General features: G+C 42.9%; 1 protein-coding gene across 4 annotated transcripts in view; it reads right to left on the reverse strand.

Annotated features, from left to right (window-relative positions):
- Positions 1-5,618, reverse strand: part of zbtb46 (zinc finger and BTB domain containing 46) — a 61,604-nt gene extending 55,986 nt beyond the window's left edge. Inside the window, exon 1 of one of the 4 annotated variants that reach the window (XM_038722394.1) lies at positions 5,292-5,614. The gene's annotated coding sequence lies outside the window, so the exon portion shown is untranslated. Of the gene's footprint in view, positions 1-5,291 lie in introns of all 4 variants that reach the window. The other 3 variants (XM_038722393.1, XM_038722392.1, XM_038722391.1) reach the window with 3 other exon arrangements.
- Positions 5,619-13,737: the final 8,119 nt, after the last annotated feature.

The raw sequence follows: 13,737 nt of genomic DNA on the forward strand, positions 1-13,737 counted from the left end.
CATTCCCTCTTTTCCTTCCTCTCTCTGCCTTTCCCTGTCTCCCTTTCTCACCTGAGCTTTGATATGGAAATCTCTCACCAGCCACAGCCCGAGGCTAGTTGACTGTTTCTAAAGATGTATTTGCTCAAAGCCGCTCAATTTCTCATCAAATGCTCACACTGCGTGTATAAAAGACAAACTCTTTCACTGAATAACAACTAACAATCACTTATACTTATACAAGGCTTTCAGCAGTCTGCAAACAAAGAGGTTTTTCCAAGCCCAAACCTTCAAGTTCTTAATAGCTTATATACATTTGTCTAAAAAGATGGTGATCTTTCTGCAAAGTGGAGAGCTGAGGATGTCAACTACCTTGTCAATAGAGTACTTTGACTGAGCGTGTTTGTTTGTGTAGACAGTTCTTTGCCCATAGGTAATTATTACTGCATTAAGGATGCCCCACCTGAATATCTACAACTCTGGGCCAAATAAAGTGACAACTGGAACCATTCAAGGGCAAACAAAACTATTTATAAAATATTTAGAAATAAGAGATTCATTTAGAAGTGAGAAAGTGTGTTTGGGAAGACAAAGAGCTTCTGGTAAAAAATAAATAAATAAAAGCAATAACCAGTCCCATGTCAGCTCATTACCAGGGAGTAGCGATATCAGTGGTTGATGTTTTAAAACATGCTGTATGACGTGATGTGTGAATCATTGTCACGCAAATCAATGTGATCTTTCAAAGTTTCAAAGCTAGAAGAGAGTGACTATTGGACTAACACTAATCAGGTGGACAGAAACAGGGAGGAAAGAAAAGATTTTTAACTTTAAGAATATTATTTCTTTCATAATTCCTGCTGAAATGTAAAGGTTCGAGCCAGAATATCATAAAACTTAAGGTGCTTCACAGTTTTAAAAACAGTTGATTGAAAATGTAAAGCTTTGAATATATAAAGGACATTGTTGCTTTCTATCTCTTCCTTTGTTCTTTCATTAACACCAGAAAGAAACCTAAATGAAAGGATAATATGTTCATGTTATCTATCTTGCTTGCAATACCTGACGGGCAAAACTGCCACCATCATCACTCCACTTGTTGCAATATTTGTTTTGACAGCATCCGAACAACTGAAAACACACAGCATATAAAACCAACAATTAGGTGTGCATTAAGGAGGAACAGAAATAGGAGAAGGGCTGATTAGATTTGATGCACATGATAAATGTAAAAAATTCCAGAAAATAACTCATGATGCTGAGAAGCATTTTGCGATCATGAGGCTCTAGTTGGAAAGAGCCAATCCGCTCCGCATTCCTAAATAAAAGGAAAAACACACCCTGATGAAACACACAAACCGAAATCCCTCATCTGTTTTCTCAGGAATGTGCAATCCAAAAGGTGTTTTGCAATATCAACAACTCCTAAGAATAAATTTCTGACATCTTGCCATTTCCACTGCGCAAACCCCTCTTGCATTTATTTTTAGCAACAATCAAATTATAATTGTTGCTTATGGACTTTCAATTTTTACTCTCCAGATTATGAAAATTAGAGCAAAAGCTGCAAATTACCTTCCACTTTAAAATTCAGGGACAAAAGAAAAGAACAAGAGAGCTTATTGCTTTCATTGACATCCTCTCTTGCATATGTGCGCACACACATACTCAGCTATGAAATATTAACACCTATGTGAAAAGACATGCGGGGTGGTGGAGAGCATTTCTGTTTGAGTGTGTGGTTCAGGGTGGCGATGGCTTAAACTCACCTGTTCTCTCTGCTGGGGGGGAGGATGAGCATGTCAGATAGATGGATAGGGAAGGCAGCTGTTATACACACACACATCCCCCACAGCATCCATGTAACCCCATGGGGATTAGGAACACCTGTATTCAGCACTGCACAATGAGCTATAGAAGCAGTTAAGCTATAAAGCCATGGGAGTTATTAGGGGATGGGGGATGGAGCTGGTTTGGATTAAGGGGTTAATGCATGCCAAACTGTCTTGACATGAAAATCAGACGTGAGAATGATAATATACACGGCGCGACAGAAAGAAGACAGAGTTGTCAGATAACTCCAGAGAGACGTGTCATGTAAGATGTGTACATGCGAGTGTAAACTGTTCATTTTGCAGTGTGTTAGCCAAACAGGTGTTCCCATTAACAAGTGAGCTCCGAGGGGGGATCGGGAGGAGAAAACTGGCAGAGAGAACTAGAGACAGAGAGATGAATGGAGTACAAGGTTGCTAACAAGGAACAAATGTGTCTTTATGAAGCATTTCAGCAACTTACTGTACTGCTTATTGTCAAGTCATCTACATAAACACACACACTCTTGTGAGGGGGTAGTACACTACATCCCCGGGGTTTGCGTATAGCTGAAGCAGACTAACCTGCTACCACACAGTTCAGCCCACAACCTGCATGGCAGCACCGAGAACCACCTACATACCAGCAGGCTTATGCACACAGCGAAGTGTCACGAGCTTCAAACCTGACTACCACCCCAAACAAAGCCCATCCGTCTCATATTCACTGTAACAACCTCCACCACCTTCAACAAACAACAAACACCAAACGAAAAAACACTGGCTTTAACCAAGAAAAAAAAAAAAATAAGGCAAATCTTACTCACTTATCTTGTTTAATCAATTCTAAAAGGTCCATTCATGAGAGATAACACAAGTGGAAAAGTGCTTCAAATCCTCCTTTGCAATCCCACAAGCAGCTAATAATTTTTCCATCTTTCGGCCGAGCTCGCCTACACTCCTCCTCCACTCATCCTTGTAGCTGTTGTCTTGGTCTGTATTATATTTTCCACGCGGAACACACAGATGGAGAAGGTGCAGACACACACACACACACACACACACACACACACACACTGATGTCCACTGCTCTTGAAATGGTAATACTACACAGCCTCGCCTCAGGGAAGCAACCTCAGCGAGGAGGGGGGTGAAACCCACAGACACAAAGCATCCTGGGAGATGGCCCACACCAAGGTGCCATGGTGTGGCTGGCAAGTTTTCATGCCATGATAGTTGGGGATTGTCATCACTGAAAGCGGAGAAAAGCTGTATTCTGGACCGAATGTGCAGTCGGACATACATGCAAACACACACACACACACACACAAGCCTATAGTAATTGAATCACTGAATAAAAGACTTTGGAGGGTTTAACATGACAAGCACCGACCCTTAACTCTGTAGTAGGAAGGACAAAACAACCAGATAAATCCAGTGAGGCCTAAGACCATTTGGAAAAAAATCAGTAGATGGTCTCTTAATCCCAGAGATCCAGTTAGCCATTGTCAAACAGAGGGAAATGCTTAGATCTAACTGGCTTTTACAGCCATAAGCTGGAAGGAATCAATCAAGCTCTCTAATCTAATCTAAAAGTGGCTTGCTGGTAGACTGCAAAGTTTCTCAAACTATGCAAACAAAAAACTACAAAAAAAAAACATCATTCTGATATAGGAGGGTTGGGGGATCTCCTGCAAAATGTGTAGTGGTTTAATTTGTTTAAAGTTAGTACAGAAATGGCTGAATGTCTTCTCAGCTGGTGGCTTCCACAGTACATTTACGATCATCTCCTCAACAACAAGGGTTTACATCATATATCAAAGTGTAATCATTGAAAATCGTTAGTTTAAGTTTGTCTGGCATTGTAAAAAAAAAAAAAAAAAAAAAAAGTTTGGAAACCCCCCCAAATGCAGAGAGAATCATTAAATCAAGAGTGGCACGGGTACTTTTACAGATCATCTGATGAAAACACACCTGGCTGCAGGCTGCACTGGAGGTGCGCAGCGCTGCCTACGTGAATGGAGTGGGGTTGTTCCCCTTTCACAAGGTAAGCATGGTAGAAAATGGAGGAAGACGGAACTGACCGGTTTGAGGGCAGACACAGACAGCAGACACACACACACGCACACACAAACACGCAGCACGGGAGTCAGACAGAGAAGCGGCGAGGGAGAGACGCTTTCAGCTTCAGTCGCCAATAAACAGACAAGCACTTGACGCCACACTTTTTTAACTCTCACTGCGGATCATGAGGATCAGCGGCAGCTCAACAATTTAAAAAAAATACCCCAGAGCAGCATCTGCAAACAAAATCCCCCCCTGTCTTGTCTGGCACTCTAGGGTTGGGTGGTGTTGACGCAGCAGAAATTTCCAGCTGGAGAAATCCCCCTTTTGGAGGTTAATCGAGGGGAGAAGGAGGAGGGTTTAAGCCCTTGTCTTCCAGTCTCTGAGCACTTTAATTTTGAATCCCCTCCAGACGGCTGCACTGAGCGTCACCCGTATTTTATGTGTCACGATATCTGTGCATGACAATCCCCCCACCACCCAGCCGATGTGGCAATGGGCTGTCACGCTGCTCAAAACTTTGCAAATTTCGCCAGGATTTCATCAAACTCGATCAGCTGCGATGAAACCCAACAGAGTATGGCTTAATGTGTCTGCATCTAAGTGTCACATAATATACTACTTGAGCGTATGTTGAGAGATATTTCTAAAAGTACACTGAAAATAAATGTGTGCAGGTGCATGCCATTCATTCAAAATAATATTCTGCAAACTGGAAATGGATTTTCTTCCTGCGCGCTGTTAACAACACAGACTACCGTTACAAGTAGATTTACAAATATTCATTTAGTCCACTAAATATCAAATTATATATTTCATTTTAGACCAGTTTCGCTGCATATTTTAAAACACATGCCCAGGCACATTAGAAAGTAGATATCAATCGCGTTTTCCACCCACTGTAAGACAACTGTGTCTATTCCCTAATCAGCTTCATAGTGTGTGAAATGTACGAATCCCGTGAACGGATGACAGCTTCTCAAAATATCAACTCGCGCAATAGACAGCTGGCTGTCACGTATGGAACAGGTAGGCGTACTTTCAGACCGTCGCCTGCTCACTCGGTCGGGCATTTAGCTGTCAAAATACACTCATGCTGTGGCTAACATGATGCCAATGGACTGGAACAGCGGAAAAGAAAAACAGACAGGCCTTCATACAGCAGCTTCTCCGATGGTCAACTATTATAGTGCCACGATTGCGAAGAGTTGCATTGTGTCATGTCTCCAACCTGCGCGCCCACCAACTATCAGCTCTAGACGCGATGGCTCCGTGAGGCAGAAAACTAATTGTTGACATGATATTAAAGGCATGGAAATCCTGCGATATCCGCCGCGTCTGAATGAAATCTCAAAACCCGTGAGCAAGGGAGCAGGGCTGAATGCTGATTGGGGTAAATAAAGGAGGCTACTACTAATATAAGGAAGTCAGACATACCTGTTACCCCATGGGGTCTGGGGTGGACGCGGTGTCGGTCCTTCGGAGTACAATCTGGTGTGACAGTCTGAGAGAAGAAAGGAGGGGATGTCCAAAGCACTAGGTACTGTCCTTCCTCTCGTCTGTATGCTTTTCTTTAAGTGTTATTCCCCCTGTTTTTCTCCCACTCCCCGCTCTTCTTCCTCCACCAGCCCCTTATTTCTTTCTCTTTTCCCTCCCCTGCTTTTCCGTGTCTTGCTATCAGGAGCCTCCCCCTCCTCCTCCTCAGTGCATGTCTATGTCTCTCTCCCCGTCTCTCTCTATCTCACTCTCCCCCTTACTCTCTCTCTCCGTGTCCCCGTATCTCCTCTCACTCACTCTCTCTCGCTCTGTCTCTCTCTCTCTCTCTCTCTCTCTGGGCAGAGTCAGGAAATGAGACAACGTGAACGCACATACACACCGCGCGTATCCATCTGATCTAGGACGAGTTCTCTTATCAGAAACACTCAGGCACATTCTGTCATGTGATAAAATAAGAAGAATAACAATAATACACATACTAATAATTAAGATATTTCTGTGTCATGATGTAAGCAGGGGGTTGTCATGAGTCCTGTGTTTCATGGGGTTTCTGGCTTGTGCGTCTGTTGCCATAGGGCTCAGTAAGGACAAGAGGCTTACTGTAACTTACCCCCTCTTGTGGCAACAACAGGAAAACACTGGTCAGTCACATAAAAAAAAGGAAGACTGACATTTACAGTTTGACACTGTTTGGCTGGAAAACACCTTTGATAGCCCTGTGATGTGTGGTATGCAGGCCAACTTTTGGCAAAAAATCTGGGGTAATTCCACTAAAGCCTGACCTCTCCCTTTCACATGTGATGGATTTTTCTTATTAGCCTACACAAAACTGAAAGTATTATCAGCACAATATTAAAGAATCAAAAGAAAAAATATGCATTGTATAGTGAGCGTGTATAGGAAAAATTTTAAATGTCATCAAGTACGCTGTGATGAATTTAACTCCTTTGAAGTTCTCACTCTTAAAGTTGGAGAGCTGCAACCTATCATATTTGTTATAATTTATCGCCCCCCAAAACCGCCTGGAGGATTTTTATCAGAACTTCCTGAATTTTTATCTACTCTGGTTTTAAATTATGACAGAATTGTTCTTTGTGGCGATTTTAATATTCATGTTGATGACCCCAACAATGTTAATGCAACTGACTTTTTAAATATGGCCACTTCTTTTAACTTCAAACAACATGTCAAAGGGCAAACACATAACCGTGGTCATACACTGGACTTGGTTTTTACCCTGTGTGTCAGCATTTTCTCTGTGGAATTAGTGGACATGACCATATCTGACCACAGATGTATTGTTTTTAGCTGCGATTCGTCTGTTACTCATGCCGCCTCACCAAGCTCCGTGTGTTGTCGCATCTTTAATGAACAAAGTGTTTCAAAGTTTTGCGCATTCTTTCAGAGCCAAAGCCAACACCTGTCTGATTCCAACACCAACAATCTGGTCGATCACTTCAATCATATCTGCTTGTCGTCACTAAATATTACTGCTCCTCTAAAGGTTAGGCCTACGTCTAAAGCTAGTAAGCAACCCTGGATAAATGACAGCATTCGCAGCCTCAAAAGGGAATGCAGGAAAGCAGAGCGCAGATGGAAAAAATCCAGTCTCCAAGTCCATTACCTCAGTCTGAAGGATTTATTAATTAACTACAATAAAATGGTTAAGGATGCGAGAACACACTATTTTTTGAACTCATTACTACACATAAACACAACCCCAGGTTTCGGTTTAAGACTGTGGATCAGCTGGTAATGTCTGCTGATGAAGGTATGTGCTCAGTCCTGGTACTCCTGGACCTTAGCGCTGCTTTTGACACCATTGATCACAACATCATGTTAGACAGACTGAGGCACTGGGTGGGGATCTCTGGTACTGCCCTAGAATGGTTTCATCCTACCTGTCAAATAGGAAGTTTTGCGTGTCTGTAAACAACTATGTCTCTTCATTCTGTCCAGTTAAATATGGTGTGCCTCAGGGGTCGGTCTTAGGACCCATTTTGTTTTCCTTGTATCTGCTTCCCCTTGGACATATTATCCATAAACATGGCATTTCTTTTCATATTTATGCTGATGACACACAAATATACTTGCCCGTCAGATCCACAGACCCTGGAATGCTGAGTTCACTTAGCGACTGCCTTTGTGAAGTTAAAAAATGGATGTCAAATAATTTCCTCCAGCTGAACTCAGACAAAACAGAAGTCCTGGTCATCGGGTCTCAGCAGATGGCAAATCAAATACTGCCATCTGCTGGTTCCCTAGTAAATCACATTAAGCCTGTGGCAAAGAACCTTGGTGTTTGGTTTGATAGTAATTTAAATTTCGAGCAGGACACCACAAAGCTTGTTCAATCATGTTTTTATCAACTTAGAAATATAGCTAAAATTCGATCTATGTTAACTTTTAAGGACACCGAGACCATTTTACACGCCTTCATCTCATCACGCCTGGATTATTGCAACAGCCTTTTCACCTGTTTAACCCAAAAATCTATTGATCGACTCCAGACTGTCCAGAACTCAGCTGCCAGGCTTTTAACCAGAACAAAGAAATATGACCACATTACTCCTATTTTAGCTTCATTACACTGGCTCCCAGTATGTTTTAGAATTGACTTTAAAATTCTATTGATCACTTTTAAAGCTCTTCATGGCCTCTCGCCTTGTTATATTTCTGACCTTTTAGTCCCATACGCACCAGCACGTACCTTGAGATCCTCGGGCAGAGGTCTGTTGTCTGTTCCAGAGTCTCGACTGAAAACTAAAGGGGACAAAGCGTTTGCTGTCAGGGCCCCGAGGCTCTGGAACAGCCTGCCCGAGGAAATCAGGTCGGCTGAGTCAGTGAACTCTTTTAAGTCCCTTCTTAAAACATACTTTTATAGGAGAGCTTTTCCCGATCTTATTTGACTTTATTTTATCCCTTTTATTTTATTGTATTTTACTAATTTTATATTAAATTTTCATGCTCTTATCTTTTTTTGTATTATTCTTTACACTTGTTAAAGCACTTTGTAACTTGTTTTTGAAAAGTGCTCTACAAATAAGGATTATTATTATTATTATTATTACTCATTTGCCCCCCCCCACCCCACCGTGACTGATATATGATTACATATTACATTGTTAATGTGGATGCATCAATTAATTAAGCAGCATTTCATTGTACTTGGAGTTTAGTTTCTAGTTTCAAAAACTTCACATAGGTTAGGTAGTTTAGTCCGGGGGTCAGTCCCCTACAAAGTGTCACAAGATAAATCTGAAGGGTCATGAGATGATTAATAGGGTTGGAAAGCAAAAAAGAGGTTATGCCACAAACTTGTATAGATGTTTGTAATCTTTTTTTTGTAAAATATTACATACCTGTTTGGGAACAGGTTGAAACTGTCTGAGAAGTTTAGCAGGGAACTTTTTAGCAGGGAACTGCTTACAACTTACAAACATCTTAAATGTGACAAGGGGGCTCAACTAGACACTGTTTTATTTGTAGCCAAAACGATTGGGAGCTACTGGTTTAATCTTTGACTCTGTATTGTATTATATCAGTTTATCACATGTTTTTTTATTTAAAATCGTAATCTAAATAGTAACTTGTAAATATAGTAACAGAAAAAAGTATCATTTTGTCCTCTACAATGTAGTGGAGAAAAAGTATACAGTAGCGTAAAACAGATATATTCAGGTAAAGTATAAGTGTTTAAAAAATTTCTCTTAGTAGCCTATTTGAACCAATTTACATTGTTGTTGTCAGTGAGAATGAATGTGTGTGTGTCACTGTCAGTTCATAGTCCACCCTTGTGTGTAATTGTCTGTAGTAATAAGGAACTGTGGAGGGGCTTGTTTCTTAGGAAATAAGAGTATAGTTTGAGGAAGTGGGAAAAGTTTATGGGGAAGAGAGCGGGTGGCACAGCAAAACATGTAGTGTGTGTGTGTGTGTAATTGTTGTCTGTGGAGAGAGTGATGTGTGGCATGACACAGCAGGGGGTAGAGCTGTGCCTCCGTCAGTCTGGGTAGTTGGCTGCCGGGGGCTGGATAATGGAGAATGTCAGGCCATGTGGATTAAGGCTGTAGAACTGTAATGCCCAGCTCTCTCTCTCTCTCTCTCTCTCTCTCTCTCTCTCTCTCTCTCTCTCTCTGTAGGGTCTGCAAACAGAATCCTTGACTGAAACAAGCTGCTTTACTCAAAAGCCGTACTCCCTCATGCCAACGTGGCCTTACAATCCGCCTGACATGACAAGCATGACCCCGGCCTCCCCCTACACCACCTCCTCAGCCCCCCACCCCTGTCTCTCCCTCTCTTTCTCTCTGTCTGCTCATGGATGGGTTTAGGCATCATTAGGCCACTTACACATGTATTGAGTCCTAGGAACACTCATCACAGCAATCCACTCAGGAGTGAGACTAGTGGTGAGAATTCTGTACGACGATGGTTTTGTGCCTCTGTGTGTGTAGTACTTATGTGCACAAAGAGTCCTTGAAACACAAGGTGAGGGGTGTGTTGCAGACTTGTGTGTTTGCATTGAGGAAAGGGGGTCAGTGAAGGGGGTGTCAGAGTATCTGAATTGCTGCTTCCCCAAAGGGACAGTCACTCTTCTTCTGTGTTCTGCTGTTGGCTTAAAAAATGAAAGTAAGCATGTTGTTTTCACTTTAAAGTGTGCCACTGAGGCCAGTGAGAATGCATAAAAAACAGAAGAGAAACTTCTTTGCTCAGCGGAGGGAGTGAGACCAGGTCAGTTCGTGAAAGATTGTGTTTGAATAGCAGCAAAGGAATGGCGTACGTAAACGCACTTTAGGAAAACTTTTTGAAGTCAAGCCCCCCTGCTGAGGAACGCAGCGGCAGAAGTGGTCAAATCGAATTAAACAGCAAAAAAAAATCTACAACTGTCATAAAAATAGCACAAGGCGCTTTCAAAGCCCCATCCACTACCCTTCACTATCAATTTACCAAGGGGAACAGCTGTGTGATGCTTGTGCCATCCTAGTCCTGCTTGTATAGAAAGCAGAGCCTGCAGCAGAAAGAACGCTATCTCTACCAGGTACAGGCAGGGGATGGGGGAAGGCTTTACAAAGGAATATTTGGCACAAGGTGTGAGACAACAATATGTGTGAAGGTGCAGCTTAGTGATACTCAAATCAGTATTGGGAAACGACAAGGCTTTTATAAAGAGTCCTCCCTCAGAGAGAAAGAGCAAATTAGGAGTATGGGAACCAAGTGCACTGATGGTAGGAAGGAAGAGAGGATGGAAAGGATTGAGGGGCAAGAGGAAAGGAGGGAAGGATGGCATTAATAAAGGAGGAAAGGAAGCCAAAGAATGAGCGGATTTTTCAAAGAAAGTGTAAATGAATGAATTCCAATGAAGAATGACACCAAGAGAAGCAGAATGAATCAAGGTTATTGGATTTAAAGGATGTATAATCATCTGGAGGATACAGAGAATGTGTTTGTGCTCGCTGCCCACACATTTTGTTCCTGTGTGAAAGCAACATGCGGAGGGGTTGGGGGGGGGGTGCTGTTCACACCACCGCCTGTCCTTGTGTCACCCATAGGACTTCCTGTCCTCCCTACTGCCGCAGGCCTTTTGTGTCTGTTGTATGTATATGATGGAGAGATGCCTCTGGTCGAGGATGCAGATAGCATGCTCATCATCCCTCAAGTCGTGGTGTTGTTTGATAAGGACAACTTCTGGCTGACCTCTCTGTGTCCTACTGCATGTGTGGACAAAACACGTAAACATGTATTTTCCCCACTTCAGGGCAGGAACAATCTTGCTCCCAAATGAAAAATAGGCAGACTCATATTCAGGTATTTCATGCCCTGGATTTCTGAGGTTTCAGCCCGTCTGCCTCACTCTAACCCTCCTAGCCACTTTACTTTAGGGGAATTCAGATCATTCCCTGTTTATCATATCTTAGCTTTCTGTGTTATGAATCCTACATTAAACTGCCCTCGCTCGCTCGCTCACTCACTCTGCATCTCACTATCTCTGTCTCCCTTTCTGCATGTCTACCCTCTTGATCCCTTCCACCACTATCCTGCCCCCCTCCAAATCTCATTTACTCAATTGGAAGTAGTAGGAGAGAGAGAGAAAGAAAGAGAGAGAGAGAGAGAGAGAGAGGGAGGGAGTACAAAACAACCTTCTCTTCCCCGAAGCAAGAACATCTTCTTATTGTGGAGGTCAACGTCTCAGTGCAGCCCCACGCTCTGAACACTACTCTGCTTGTTTTAATGATGCACAGAGCGGAGGGAGGGAAAGAAAGAGAGAGAGAGAGAGAGAGAGACTAATAAAGAGGGAGAGAGAGAGAAAGAGGAGAAGGGGGCAGTGGATGGAGATAGGAGGATTGGGCTATTTTTTTCCTGCCGACTCTGTTCACCCCCACCCCCTCTCCTACCTTCCCTCCCCCTCTTCTGCGCAGAAAGTGCACCTCTCTTTCCACATCCATCTTGAAAGGTTCTTCTAAGCTGTCTAACCTCTCAGCAATATTATATATATTATTGCTTGCCTCAACCCACACTAAAACCTGGGTTGCTATGCTACAATAATATGACCTCTCATCTCTTCTCCTCCACTACATTTCCTTTCTCATTGCTTCCTCTCATTTTGCAGGGAGGCAGGGGAAGGGGTTAACATCATTCCCTGTTCAGCTCCCCCCATCAGGCTCTTTAATGGCCTGCTTGGGCTTTGAGCCGCTGTTTGATTTGACCCCTCTGACCGTGTGGGGTCATGACCCCATTCCACACCACAACAAATTATCGTTGACCCTTATGGAAGGTCTATCTATCTATCTATCTATCTATCTATCTATCTATCTATAATACAAAGGATCAAATGGCAATGTGAAAATCTATATCTCTATCTATATCTGTATCTCACCATCATTATCAAATTATATTTCGCGGAAAGAAAGAAGCCAGTGATGGTAGGTAGGTAGCAGTGGTGGAAAGTAACTAAATATATTACAATAACTCATGCAAGAGTGCACACCAATGTCACACCCTTGCTTGTAGATATTTCCCTCAGGAGTTGGTAGAGACCAAAAACAGAGCTGAAAGACTTAAAGAGGGTGAGTATTGCACTTACATTCAGAAGTTGGGCAGAAACATGACTCCAAATTATTGATAATGTTGCTCCATAACTGTTGAATGATCAAAAAAGCAGCCATTGCTAATCTAAAGTATTCTTAAAAGAATTCCGCTGCACCCAAATTGACCCCCAAAATAATGATTTACTGCACGTTTAAGTAAAAGTAGCAATACCACAGAAGAAAAATACTTAGTCCTGCGTTCAAAAATGTACTTAAGTAAAACTACAGAAGTATAAGCAACGAAGTGCACTTAAAGTATATAGGAATATGCACTCTTTATAGGGAATAGACCATCTCTCCCTTTTTAAATGTAAATCTAAAGGAAAACCGTACTTAAGTACATTGCATGAATTACTGTAATATATTTAGTTACTTTCCACCGCTGCTACCTACCTACTATCACTGGCTTCTTTCTTTTTGCGAAACATAATTTGAAAATGATGGTGAGATAGAGATATAGATAGATATGGGCTGATATAAACTGTTGGTTCTGAAAAACTCTAAATCCAAATCATAATGCACAGCCAAAATTCCCTGTTACATCATCCATCTCCAATCCCTTCCTCCTCCTCCTCCTTCTCCTCCTCCTCCTCGTTCTCTCCCTCTGCCATCCTCTTCTTTCTGTCTTATCTCTGCTGGCCCCGTCTCTTGGGGGTCGTTCGTTTTTGTCATAATCACCTTGGAGATTGGGGACCGGTGCCCATGGCAGAGCTGAGCTGAGTGGAGGAGAGGATGAGAAAGCGAGGGAGAGAGAGAGAGTATGCGTGCGTGTGTGTGTGTGTGTGTGTGGGGGGGGGGGGGGTTGTTGAGATGAGCAGTGGAGGACAGTCTTGCGGGGGGGATGACGGCTTGTCTGGCTCAGCCCCGGCTAATGTGAGGGGACAGCCTTGGCTTTGCCTTAACCACACTTGCTCCGTCGATGCCAGGCGGAGCGGGGTGGAGAGAATAGACGGATGAAACGCTCTCCTTTTCAGTGCTGCCTTACTCCCGCCCGCACTGACTGCATTCGGAGGCGCGTGGGGCCCCAATGTCACACCCTGTAGGTGTTTAAGCTGCTTACTTACACCAACAAGAAAAAGAGATGAGGCAATATAAGACAGGGAGACAGAAAGGGAGAAGGAGCTGCAGAAAGGATGAGAGAGGGAGAATGGGAGAGAGTTAGATGAGGATGGGGGCGGAGGTCACGGTTGTAGGAGGTTCTAATGTGTAAGCATCCCAGTTTGACTGTCTTTACACCAAGGATGTTTTTTTTTATGTGGGGGATATTCATCACTCATCATGCTGGTGCAGTTTGAGTGTCTATC

Source organism: Micropterus salmoides, unplaced genomic scaffold (genome assembly GCF_014851395.1).
Source record: "Micropterus salmoides isolate LMB-PRFRI ecotype aquatic unplaced genomic scaffold, ASM1485139v1 Ms_hic_scaffold_16, whole genome shotgun sequence".
Lineage (NCBI taxonomy): Eukaryota > Metazoa > Chordata > Actinopteri > Centrarchiformes > Centrarchidae > Micropterus > Micropterus salmoides.